Genomic DNA, 13,327 nt, shown 5'->3' on the forward strand with positions numbered 1-13,327 from the left:
ACTTAACTTTGAAAAATGGAATGAAGAAGATGATGAATATAATCATATTTGATTGATTTTTTATGATTTGTATTCAACTTTGACTATTGCTGTAGAGTACTTTTATTGGTTTGCTTGTTTTCTTTGGCTCTACTAGAGAGTTTACATATGGTAAAAAGCTGTATTTTGTAAAACTTGGAGATGCCGGGGATTGAAACCGGGGCCTCATACAAGCGAAGCATGCACTCTACCACTGAGCTACATCCCCTATGAGCTGCTATTTTTTTATGCACAAGTGATTGCAGCTTTACATTTCACTAGAGATATACTACTTTTCAGTGTTATTAGGGATATCTTTGAGGATGGAAGCATAACCATTATACCATGCTTGACTGCAAGGACTTTATGGTTTTCATGGCTGATGAGAATGCAAGTAGATGCCCCTTCCAAACACTGGAATGCTCTTAAAGTTCTCCATCAGAGACTGGTTTATCATCAGAATCCCCTACTTTTACTAATGAATGGTGTGGATATTGATCAAGTTTTGCTAACTAGAGGGCTGTCTTACATTCTGTTTGGTCATCAGTGTCTGAACTTAGCAGAAGGGCACAAAGGATGCATGCTAAGACTGCCACTTGGGCATTGCTAGCTAATACTTCACCAGACAATCTATGTAGAGTTGATATGTTGTCATCATTCCATGCTTTGAAATTTCATTAAGTGCTTGCCCTCCAAGCCCATGTCCATCCTCTTTTTGTTCATTAATGGTTGTACTTGTCTCTCAATCTTAATCATTTAGTTCTGCTATATTATTTGTCTCGCTCTTTTATTAAACTTTGCTCAGGTAGTCGCCTTCAGTTCCCACTGAGAATAAAAAATCTATTTCCTACTTACCATATGTTTTCCCTCAGTGTAGGAGAATGGCAATGGCATTCAATGGGAACTTAACTTTGAAAAATGGAATGAAGAAGATGATGAATATAATCATATTTGATTATTTTTTTATGATTTGTATTCAACTTTGACTATTGCTGTAGAGTACTTGTATTGGTTTGCTTGTTATCTTTGGCTCTTCTAGAGAGTTTACATATGGTAAAAAGCTGTATTTTGCAAAACTTAGAGATTCTGGGGATTGAACTCAGGGGCTTATACAAGCGAAGCATGCGCTCTACCACTGAGCTACATCCCCTATGAGCTGCTATTTTCTGATGCAAAAGTGATTGCAGCTTTACAATTCACTAAAGATTTACTACTTTTCAGTGTTATTAGTGATATCTTAGAGGATGGAAGGATAACCATTATACCATGCTTGACTTCAAGGACTGTATGGTTTTCATGGCTGATGAGAATGCAAGTAGATGCCCATTCCGAACATTGGAATGCTCTTAAAGTTCTCCATCAGAGACTGGTTCATCATCAGAATCCCCTACTTTTACTAATAAATGGTGTGGATATTGATCAAGTTTTGCTAACTAGAGGGCTGTCTTACAATCTGTTTGGTCATCAGTGTCAAAACTTAGCAGAAGGGCACAAAGGATGCATGCTAAGACTGCCTCTTGGCCACTGCTAGCTAATGCTTCAACAGACAATCTTTGTAGAGTTCATATGTTGTCATCATTCCATGCTTTGAAATTTCATTAAGTGCTTGCCCTCCAAGCCCATGTCCATCCTCTTTTTGTTCACAAAGTGTTTGAACTTGTCTCTCATTCTTAATCAATTAGTTTTGCTATATTATTTGTCTCGCTCTTTTATTAAACTTTGCTCGGGTAGTCGCCTTCAGTTCCCACTGAAAATAAAAAATCTATTTCCTACTTACCATATGTTTTCCCTCAGTATAGGAGAATGGCAATAGGCATTCAATGGGAACTTAACTTTGAAAAATGGAATGAAGAAGATGATGAATATAATCATATTTGATTGATTTTTTATGATTTGTATTCAACTTTGACTATTGCTGTAGAGTACTTTTATTGGTTTGCTTGTTTTCTTTGGCTCTACTAGAGAGTTTACATATTGTAAAAAGCTATACTTTGTAAAACTTGGAGATGCCGGGGATTGAATCCGGGGCCTCATACATGCGAAGCATGCGCTCTACCACTGAGCTATATCCCCTATGAGCTGCTATTTTTTTATGCACAAGTGATTGCAGCTTTACATTTCACTAGAGATTTACTACTTTTCAGTGTTATTAGGAATATCTTAGAGGATGGAAGCATAACCATTATACCATGCTTGACTGCAAGGACTTTATGGTTTTCATGGCTGATGAGAATGCAAGTAGATGCCCATTCCGAACATTGGAATGCTCTTAAAGTTCTCCATCAGAGACTGGTTCATCATCAGAATCCCCTACTTTTACTAATGAATGGTGTGGATATTGATCAAGTTTTGCTAACTAGAGGGCTGTCTTACATTCTTTTTGGTCATCAGTGTCAGAACTTAGCAGAAGGGCACAAAGGATGCATGCTAAGACTGCCTCTTGGCCACTGCTAGCTAATGCTTCACCAGACAATCTATGTAGAGTTAATATGTTGTCATCATTCCATGCTTTGAAATGTCATTAAGTGCTTGCCCTCCAAGCCCATGTCCATCCTCTTTTTGTTCACAAAGTGTTTGAACTTGTCTCTCAATCTTAATCAATTAGTTTTGCTATATTATTTGCCTCGCTCTTTTATTAAACTTTGCTTGAGTTGTCGCCTTCAGTTCCCACTGAAAATAAAAAATCTATTTCCTACTTACCATATGTTTTCCCTCAGTGTAGGAGAATGGCAATAGGCATTCAATGGGAACTTAACTTTGAAAAATGGAATGAAGAAGATGATGAATATAATCATATTTGATTGATTTTTTATGATTTGTATTCAACTTTGACTATTGCTGTAGAGTACTTTTATTGGTTTGCTTGTTTTCTTTGGCTCTACTAGAGAGTTTACATATGGTAAAAAGCTGTATTTTGTAAAACTTGGAGATGCCGGGGACTCTTACATGCAAAGCATGCGCTCTACCACTGAGCAACATCCCGTAAGAGCTGCTATTTTTTTATGCACAAGTGATAGCAGCTTTACATTTCACTAGAGATTTACTACTTTCAGTGTTATTAGGGATATCTTAGAGGATGGAAGCATAACCTTTATACCATGCTTGACTGCAAGGACTTTATGGTTTTCATGGGTGATGAGAATGCAAGTAGAAGCCCATTCCAAACATTGGAATGCTCTTAAAGTTCTCCATCAGAGACTGGTTTATCATCAGAATCCCCTACTTTTACTAATGAATGGTGTGGATATTGATCAAGTTTTGCTAACTAGAGGGCTGTCTTACATTCTGTTTGGTCATCAGTGTCAGAACTTAGAAGAAGGGAACAAAGGATGCATGCTAAGACTGCCTCTCTGGCATTGCTAGCTAATGCTTCACCAGACAATCTAAGTAGAGTTCATATGTTGTCATCATTCCATGCTTTGAAATTTCATTAAGTGCTTGCCCTCCAAGCCCATGTCCATCCTCTTTTTGTTCACAAAGTGTTTGAACTTGTCTCTCAATCTTAATCAATTAGTTTTGCTAAATTATTTGTCTCGCTGTTTTATTAAACTTTGCTCGGGTAGTCGCCTTCAGTTCCCACTGAAAATAAAAAATCTATTTCCTACTTACCATATGTTTTCCCTCAGTGTAGGAGAATGGCAATAGGCATTCAATAGGTACTTAACTTTGAAAAATGGAATGAAGAAGATGATGAATATAATCATATTTGATTGATTTTTTATGATTTGTATTCAACTTTGACTATTGCTGTAGAGTACTTTTATTGGTTTGCTTGTTTTCTTTGGCTCTACTAGAGAGTTTACATATGGTAAATGCTGTATTTTGTAAAACTTGGAGATGCCGGGGATTGAATCCGGGGCCTCATACATGCGAAGCATGCACTCTACCACTGAGCTACATCCCCTATGAGCTGCTATTTTTTTATGCACAAGTGATTGCAGCTTTACATTTCACTAGAGATTTTCTACTTTTCAGTGTTATTAGGGATATCTTAGAGGATGGAAGCATAACCATTATAGCATGCTTGACTGCAAGGACTTTATGGTTTTCATGGCTGATGAGAATGCAAGTAGATGCCCCTTCCAAACACTGGAATGCTCTTAAAGTTCTCCATCAGAGACTGGTTTATCATCAGAATCCCCTACTTTTACTAATGAATGGTGTGGATATTGATCAAGTTTTGCTAACTAGAGGGCTGTCTTACATTCTGTTTGGTCATCAGTGTCAGAACTTAGCAGAAGGGCACAAAGGATGCATGCTAAGACTGCCTCTTGGGCATTGCTAGCTAATGCTTCACCAGACAATCTATGTAGAGTTGATATGTTGTCATCATTCCATGCTTTGAAATTTCATTAAGTGCTTGCCCTCCAAGCCCATGTCCATCCTCTTTTTGTTCATTAGGTGGTTGTACTTGTCTCTCAATCTTAATCATTTAGTTCTGCTATATTATTTGTCTCGCTCTTTTATTAAACTTTGCTCAGGTAGTCGCCTTCAGTTCCCACTGAGAATAAAAAATCTATTTCCTACTTACCATATGTTTTCCCTCAGTGTAGGAGAATGGCAATAGGCATTCAATGGGAATTTAACTTTGAAAAATGGAATGAAGAAGATGATGAATATAATCATATTTGATTATTTTTTTATGATTTGTATTCAACTTTGACTATTGCTGTAGAGTACTTGTATTGGTTTGCTTGTTATCTTTGGCTCTTCTAGAGAGTTTACATATGGTAAAAAGCTGTATTTTGCAAAACTTAGAGATTCTGGGGATTGAACTCAGGGGCTTATACAAGCGAAGCATGCGCTCTACCACCGAGCTACATCCCCTATGAGCTGTTATTTTCTGATGCATAAGTGATTGCAGCTTTACAATTCACTAGAGATTTACTACTTTTCAGTGTTATTAGTGATATCTTAGAGGATGGAAGGATAACCATTATACCATGCTTGACTTCAAGGACTGTATGGTTTTCATGGCTGATGAGAATGCAAGTAGATGCCCATTCTGAACATTGGAATGCTCTTAAAGTTCTCCATCAGAGACTGGTTCATCATCAGAATCCCCTACTTTTACTAATGAATGGTGTGGATATTGATCAAGTTTTGCTAACTAGAGGGCTGTCTTACATTCTGTTTGGTCATCAGTGTCAGAACTTAGCAGAAGGGCACAAAGGATGCATGCTAAGACTGCCTCTTGGCCACTGCTAGCTAATGCTTCAACAGACAATATTTCTAGAGTTCATATGTTGTCATCATTCCATGCTTTGAAATTTCATTAAGTGCTTGCCCTCCAAGCCCATGTCCATCCTCTTTTTGTTCACAAAGTGTTTGAACTTGTCTCTCAATCTTAATCAATTAGTTTTGCTATATTATTTGTCTCGCTCTTTTATTAAACTTTGCTCGGGTAGTCGCCTTCAGTTCCCACTGAAAATAAAAACTCTATTTCCTACTTACCATATGTTTTCCCTCAGTGTAGGAGAATGGCAATAAGCATTCAATGGGAACTTAACTTTGAAAAATGGAATGAAGAAGATGATGAATATAATCATATTTGATTGATTTTTTATGATTTGTATTCAACTTTGACTATTGCTGTAGAGTACTTTTATTGGTTTGCTTGTTTTCTTTGGCTCTACTAGAGAGTTTACATATGGTAAAAAGCTATATTTTGTAAAACTTGGAGATGCCGGGGATTGAATCCGGGGCCTCATACATGCGAAGCATGCGCTCTACCACTGAGCTATATCCCCTATGAGCTGCTATTTTTTTATGCACAAGTGATTGCAGCTTTACATTTCACTAGAGATTTACTACTTTTCAGTGTTATTAGGGATATCTTAGAGGATGGAAGCATAACCATTATACCATGCTTGACTGCAAGGACTTTATGGTTTTCATGGCTGATGAGAATGCAAGTAGATGCCCATTCCGAACATTGGAATGCTCTTAAAGTTCTCCATCAGAGACTGGTTCTTTATCATAATCCCCTACTTTTACTAATGAATGGTGTGGATATTGATCAAGTTTTGCTAACTAGAGGGCTGTCTTACATTCTGTTTGGTCATCAGTGTCAGAACTTAGCAGAAGGTCACAAAGGATGCATGCTAAGACTGCCTCTTGGCCACTGCTAGCTAATGCTTCACCAGACAATCTATGTAGAGTTGATATGTTGTCATCATTCCATGCTTTGAAATATCATTAAGTGCTTGCCCTCAAAGCCCATGTCCATCCTCTTTTTGTTCACAAAGTGTTTGAACTTGTCTCTCAATCTTAATCAATTAGTTTTGCTATATTATTTGTCTCGCTCTTTTATTAAACTTTGCTTGAGTTGTCGCCTTCAGGTCCCACTGAAAATAAAAAATCTATTTCCTACTTACCATAAGTTTTCCCTCAGTGTAGGAGAATGGCAATAAGCATTCAATGGGAACTTAACTTTGAAAAATGGAATGAAGAAGATGATGAATATAATCATATTTGATTGATTTTTTAAGATTTGTATTCAACTTTGACTATTGCTGTAGAGTACTTTTATTGGTTTGCTTGTTTTCTTTGGCTCTACTTGAGAGTTTACATATGGTAAAAAGCTGTATTTTGTAAAACTTGGAGATGCCGGGGATTGAACCCGGGACCTCTTACATGCGAAGCATGCGCTCTACCACTGAGCAACATCCCCTATGAGCTGCTATTTTTTTATGCACAAGTGATTGCAGCTTTACATTTCACTAGAGATTTACTACTTTTCAGTGTTATTAGGGATATCTTAGAGGATGGAAGCGTAACCTTTACACCATGCTTGACTGCAAGGACTTTATAGTTTTCATGGCTGAAGAGAATGCAGGTAGATGCCCATTTCAAACACTGGAGTGCTCTTAAAGTTCTCCATCAGAGACTGGTTTATCATCAGAATCCCCTACTTTTACTAATGAATGGTGTGGATATTGATCAAGCTTTGCTAACTAGAGGTCTGTCTTACATTCTGTTTGGTCATCAGTGTCAGAACTTAGCAGAAGGGCACAAAGGATGCATGCTAAGACTGCCTCTTGGGCATTGCTAGCTAATGCTTCACCAGACAATCTATGTAGAGTTGATATGTTGTCATCATTCCATGCTTTGAAATTTCATTAAGTGCTTGCCCTCCAAGCCCATGTCCATCCTCTTTTTGTTCACAAAGTGTTTGAACTTGTCTCTCAATCTTAATCAATTAGTTTTGCTATATTATTTGCCTCGCTCTTTTATTAAACTTTGCTTGGGTAGTTGCCTTCAGTTCCCACTGAAAATAAAAAATCTATTTCCTACTTACCATATGTTTTCCCTCAGTGTAGGAGAATGGCAATAGGCATTCAATGGGAACTTAACTTTGAAAAATGGAATGAAGAAGATGATGAATATAATCATATTTGATTGATTTTTTATGATTTGTATTCAACTTTGACTATTGCTGTAGAGTACTTTTATTGGTTTGCTTGTTTTCTTTGGCTCTACTAGAGAGTTTACATATGGTAAATGCTGTATTTTGTAAAACTTGGAGATGCCGGGGATTGAATCCGGGGCCTCATACATGCGAAGCATGCACTCTACCACTGAGCTACATCCCCTATGAGCTGCTATTTTTTTATGCACAAGTGATTGCAGCTTTACATTTCACTAGAGATTTTCTACTTTTCAGTGTTATTAGGGATATCTTAGAGGATGGAAGCATAACCATTATAGCATGCTTGACTGCAAGGACTTTATGGTTTTCATGGCTGATGAGAATGCAAGTAGATGCCCCTTCCAAACACTGGAATGCTCTTAAAGTTCTCCATCAGAGACTGGTTTATCATCAGAATCCCCTACTTTTACTAATGAATGGTGTGGATATTGATCAAGTTTTGCTAACTAGAGGGCTGTCTTACATTCTGTTTGGTCATCAGTGTCAGAACTTAGCAGAAGGGCACAAAGGATGCATGCTAAGACTGCCTCTTGGGCATTGCTAGCTAATGCTTCACCAGACAATCTATGTAGAGTTGATATGTTGTCATCATTCCATGCTTTGAAATTTCATTAAGTGCTTGCCCTCCAAGCCCATGTCCATCCTCTTTTTGTTCATTAGGTGGTTGTACTTGTCTCTCAATCTTAATCATTTAGTTCTGCTATATTATTTGTCTCGCTCTTTTATTAAACTTTGCTCAGGTAGTCGCCTTCAGTTCCCACTGAGAATAAAAAATCTATTTCCTACTTACCATATGTTTTCCCTCAGTGTAGGAGAATGGCAATAGGCATTCAATGGGAATTTAACTTTGAAAAATGGAATGAAGAAGATGATGAATATAATCATATTTGATTATTTTTTTATGATTTGTATTCAACTTTGACTATTGCTGTAGAGTACTTGTATTGGTTTGCTTGTTATCTTTGGCTCTTCTAGAGAGTTTACATATGGTAAAAAGCTGTATTTTGCAAAACTTAGAGATTCTGGGGATTGAACTCAGGGGCTTATACAAGCGAAGCATGCGCTCTACCACCGAGCTACATCCCCTATGAGCTGTTATTTTCTGATGCATAAGTGATTGCAGCTTTACAATTCACTAGAGATTTACTACTTTTCAGTGTTATTAGTGATATCTTAGAGGATGGAAGGATAACCATTATACCATGCTTGACTTCAAGGACTGTATGGTTTTCATGGCTGATGAGAATGCAAGTAGATGCCCATTCTGAACATTGGAATGCTCTTAAAGTTCTCCATCAGAGACTGGTTCATCATCAGAATCCCCTACTTTTACTAATGAATGGTGTGGATATTGATCAAGTTTTGCTAACTAGAGGGCTGTCTTACATTCTGTTTGGTCATCAGTGTCAGAACTTAGCAGAAGGGCACAAAGGATGCATGCTAAGACTGCCTCTTGGCCACTGCTAGCTAATGCTTCAACAGACAATATTTCTAGAGTTCATATGTTGTCATCATTCCATGCTTTGAAATTTCATTAAGTGCTTGCCCTCCAAGCCCATGTCCATCCTCTTTTTGTTCACAAAGTGTTTGAACTTGTCTCTCAATCTTAATCAATTAGTTTTGCTATATTATTTGTCTCGCTCTTTTATTAAACTTTGCTCGGGTAGTCGCCTTCAGTTCCCACTGAAAATAAAAACTCTATTTCCTACTTACCATATGTTTTCCCTCAGTGTAGGAGAATGGCAATAAGCATTCAATGGGAACTTAACTTTGAAAAATGGAATGAAGAAGATGATGAATATAATCATATTTGATTGATTTTTTATGATTTGTATTCAACTTTGACTATTGCTGTAGAGTACTTTTATTGGTTTGCTTGTTTTCTTTGGCTCTACTAGAGAGTTTACATATGGTAAAAAGCTATATTTTGTAAAACTTGGAGATGCCGGGGATTGAATCCGGGGCCTCATACATGCGAAGCATGCGCTCTACCACTGAGCTATATCCCCTATGAGCTGCTATTTTTTTATGCACAAGTGATTGCAGCTTTACATTTCACTAGAGATTTACTACTTTTCAGTGTTATTAGGGATATCTTAGAGGATGGAAGCATAACCATTATACCATGCTTGACTGCAAGGACTTTATGGTTTTCATGGCTGATGAGAATGCAAGTAGATGCCCATTCCGAACATTGGAATGCTCTTAAAGTTCTCCATCAGAGACTGGTTCTTTATCATAATCCCCTACTTTTACTAATGAATGGTGTGGATATTGATCAAGTTTTGCTAACTAGAGGGCTGTCTTACATTCTGTTTGGTCATCAGTGTCAGAACTTAGCAGAAGGTCACAAAGGATGCATGCTAAGACTGCCTCTTGGCCACTGCTAGCTAATGCTTCACCAGACAATCTATGTAGAGTTGATATGTTGTCATCATTCCATGCTTTGAAATATCATTAAGTGCTTGCCCTCAAAGCCCATGTCCATCCTCTTTTTGTTCACAAAGTGTTTGAACTTGTCTCTCAATCTTAATCAATTAGTTTTGCTATATTATTTGTCTCGCTCTTTTATTAAACTTTGCTTGAGTTGTCGCCTTCAGGTCCCACTGAAAATAAAAAATCTATTTCCTACTTACCATAAGTTTTCCCTCAGTGTAGGAGAATGGCAATAAGCATTCAATGGGAACTTAACTTTGAAAAATGGAATGAAGAAGATGATGAATATAATCATATTTGATTGATTTTTTAAGATTTGTATTCAACTTTGACTATTGCTGTAGAGTACTTTTATTGGTTTGCTTGTTTTCTTTGGCTCTACTTGAGAGTTTACATATGGTAAAAAGCTGTATTTTGTAAAACTTGGAGATGCCGGGGATTGAACCCGGGACCTCTTACATGCGAAGCATGCGCTCTACCACTGAGCAACATCCCCTATGAGCTGCTATTTTTTTATGCACAAGTGATTGCAGCTTTACATTTCACTAGAGATTTACTACTTTTCAGTGTTATTAGGGATATCTTAGAGGATGGAAGCGTAACCTTTACACCATGCTTGACTGCAAGGACTTTATAGTTTTCATGGCTGAAGAGAATGCAGGTAGATGCCCATTTCAAACACTGGAGTGCTCTTAAAGTTCTCCATCAGAGACTGGTTTATCATCAGAATCCCCTACTTTTACTAATGAATGGTGTGGATATTGATCAAGCTTTGCTAACTAGAGGTCTGTCTTACATTCTGTTTGGTCATCAGTGTCAGAACTTAGCAGAAGGGCACAAAGGATGCATGCTAAGACTGCCTCTTGGGCATTGCTAGCTAATGCTTCACCAGACAATCTATGTAGAGTTGATATGTTGTCATCATTCCATGCTTTGAAATTTCATTAAGTGCTTGCCCTCCAAGCCCATGTCCATCCTCTTTTTGTTCACAAAGTGTTTGAACTTGTCTCTCAATCTTAATCAATTAGTTTTGCTATATTATTTGCCTCGCTCTTTTATTAAACTTTGCTTGGGTAGTTGCCTTCAGTTCCCACTGAAAATAAAAAATCTATTTCCTACTTACCATATGTTTTCCCTCAGTGTAGGAGAATGGCAATAGGCATTCAATGGGAACTTAACTTTGAAAAATGGAATGAAGAAGATGATGAATATAATCATATTTGATTGATTTTTTATGATTTGTATTCAACTTTGACTATTGCTGTAGAGTACTTTTATTGGTTTGCTTGTTTTCTTTGGCTCTACTAGAGAGTTTACATATGGTAAAAAGCTGTATTTTTTAAAACTTGGAGATGCCGGGGACTCTTACATGCAAAGCATGCGCTCTACCACTGAGCAACATCCCGTAAGAGCTGCTATTTTTTTATGCACAAGTGATAGCAGCTTTACATTTCACTAGAGATTTACTACTTTCAGTGTTATTAGGGATATCTTAGAGGATGGAAGCATAACCTTTATACCATGCTTGACTGCAAGGACTTTATGGTTTTCATGGGTGATGAGAATGCAAGTAGAAGCCCATTCCAAACATTGGAATGCTCTTAAAGTTCTCCATCAGAGACTGGTTTATCATCAGAATCCCCTACTTTTACTAATGAATGGTGTGGATATTGATCAAGTTTTGCTAACTAGAGGGCTGTCTTACATTCTGTTTGGTCATCAGTGTCAGAACTTAGAAGAAGGGAACAAAGGATGCATGCTAAGACTGCCTCTCTGGCATTGCTAGCTAATGCTTCACCAGACAATCTAAGTAGAGTTCATATGTTGTCATCATTCCATGCTTTGAAATTTCATTAAGTGCTTGCCCTCCAAGCCCATGTCCATCCTCTTTTTGTTCACAAAGTGTTTGAACTTGTCTCTCAATCTTAATCAATTAGTTTTGCTAAATTATTTGTCTCGCTGTTTTATTAAACTTTGCTCGGGTAGTCGCCTTCAGTTCCCACTGAAAATAAAAAATCTATTTCCTACTTACCATATGTTTTCCCTCAGTGTAGGAGAATGGCAACAGGCATTCAATAGGTACTTAACTTTGAAAAATGGAATGAAGAAGATGATGAATATAATCATATTTGATTGATTTTTTATGATTTGTATTCAACTTTGACTATTGCTGTAGAGTACTTTTATTGGTTTGCTTGTTTTCTTTGGCTCTACTAGAGAGTTTACATATGGTAAATGCTGTATTTTGTAAAACTTGGAGATGCCGGGGATTGAATCCGGGGCCTCATACATGCGAAGCATGCACTCTACCACTGAGCTACATCCCCTATGAGCTGCTATTTTTTTATGCACAAGTGATTGCAGCTTTACATTTCACTAGAGATTTTCTACTTTTCAGTGTTATTAGGGATATCTTAGAGGATGGAAGCATAACCATTATAGCATGCTTGACTGCAAGGACTTTATGGTTTTCATGGCTGATGAGAATGCAAGTAGATGCCCCTTCCAAACACTGGAATGCTCTTAAAGTTCTCCATCAGAGACTGGTTTATCATCAGAATCCCCTACTTTTACTAATGAATGGTGTGGATATTGATCAAGTTTTGCTAACTAGAGGGCTGTCTTACATTCTGTTTGGTCATCAGTGTCAGAACTTAGCAGAAGGGCACAAAGGATGCATGCTAAGACTGCCTCTTGGGCATTGCTAGCTAATGCTTCACCAGACAATCTATGTAGAGTTGATATGTTGTCATCATTCCATGCTTTGAAATTTCATTAAGTGCTTGCCCTCCAAGCCCATGTCCATCCTCTTTTTGTTCATTAGGTGGTTGTACTTGTCTCTCAATCTTAATCATTTAGTTCTGCTATATTATTTGTCTCGCTCTTTTATTAAACTTTGCTCAGGTAGTCGCCTTCAGTTCCCACTGAGAATAAAAAATCTATTTCCTACTTACCATATGTTTTCCCTCAGTGTAGGAGAATGGCAATAGGCATTCAATGGGAATTTAACTTTGAAAAATGGAATGAAGAAGATGATGAATATAATCATATTTGATTATTTTTTTATGATTTGTATTCAACTTTGACTATTGCTGTAGAGTACTTGTATTGGTTTGCTTGTTATCTTTGGCTCTTCTAGAGAGTTTACATATGGTAAAAAGCTGTATTTTGCAAAACTTAGAGATTCTGGGGATTGAACTCAGGGGCTTATACAAGCGAAGCATGCGCTCTACCACCGAGCTACATCCCCTATGAGCTGTTATTTTCTGATGCATAAGTGATTGCAGCTTTACAATTCACTAGAGATTTACTACTTTTCAGTGTTATTAGTGATATCTTAGAGGATGGAAGGATAACCATTATACCATGCTTGACTTCAAGGACTGTATGGTTTTCATGGCTGATGAGAATGCAAGTAGATGCCCATTCTGAACATTGGAA

General features: G+C 37.4%; 9 non-coding genes across 9 annotated transcripts; all 9 read right to left on the reverse strand.

Moving 5' to 3' along the window:
• Positions 1 to 175: 175 nt before the first annotated feature.
• TRNAA-CGC (transfer RNA alanine (anticodon CGC)) lies at positions 176 to 247 on the reverse strand. Its single transcript has one exon. It is a non-coding gene; the product is annotated as a tRNA-Ala (tRNA).
• Positions 248 to 2,019: 1,772 nt separating this feature from the next.
• Positions 2,020 to 2,091, reverse strand: TRNAA-CGC (transfer RNA alanine (anticodon CGC)). Its single transcript has one exon. It is a non-coding gene; the product is annotated as a tRNA-Ala (tRNA).
• Positions 2,092 to 3,850: 1,759 nt separating this feature from the next.
• Positions 3,851 to 3,922, reverse strand: TRNAA-CGC (transfer RNA alanine (anticodon CGC)). The gene has a single exon. It is a non-coding gene; the product is annotated as a tRNA-Ala (tRNA).
• A 1,774-nt stretch (positions 3,923 to 5,696) lies between these two features.
• On the reverse strand, positions 5,697 to 5,768 carry TRNAA-CGC (transfer RNA alanine (anticodon CGC)). Its single transcript has one exon. It is a non-coding gene; the product is annotated as a tRNA-Ala (tRNA).
• Positions 5,769 to 6,619: 851 nt separating this feature from the next.
• Positions 6,620 to 6,691, reverse strand: TRNAA-CGC (transfer RNA alanine (anticodon CGC)). Its single transcript has one exon. It is a non-coding gene; the product is annotated as a tRNA-Ala (tRNA).
• Positions 6,692 to 7,541: 850 nt separating this feature from the next.
• On the reverse strand, positions 7,542 to 7,613 carry TRNAA-CGC (transfer RNA alanine (anticodon CGC)). Its single transcript has one exon. It is a non-coding gene; the product is annotated as a tRNA-Ala (tRNA).
• Positions 7,614 to 9,387: 1,774 nt separating this feature from the next.
• TRNAA-CGC (transfer RNA alanine (anticodon CGC)) lies at positions 9,388 to 9,459 on the reverse strand. The gene has a single exon. It is a non-coding gene; the product is annotated as a tRNA-Ala (tRNA).
• Positions 9,460 to 10,310: 851 nt separating this feature from the next.
• On the reverse strand, positions 10,311 to 10,382 carry TRNAA-CGC (transfer RNA alanine (anticodon CGC)). The gene has a single exon. It is a non-coding gene; the product is annotated as a tRNA-Ala (tRNA).
• A 1,759-nt stretch (positions 10,383 to 12,141) lies between these two features.
• TRNAA-CGC (transfer RNA alanine (anticodon CGC)) lies at positions 12,142 to 12,213 on the reverse strand. Its single transcript has one exon. It is a non-coding gene; the product is annotated as a tRNA-Ala (tRNA).
• Positions 12,214 to 13,327: the final 1,114 nt, after the last annotated feature.

Source organism: Taudactylus pleione, unplaced genomic scaffold (assembly GCF_031769625.1).
Source record: "Taudactylus pleione unplaced genomic scaffold, aTauple2 ptg000070l, whole genome shotgun sequence".
Classification (NCBI taxonomy): Eukaryota; Metazoa; Chordata; class Amphibia; order Anura; family Myobatrachidae; genus Taudactylus; species Taudactylus pleione.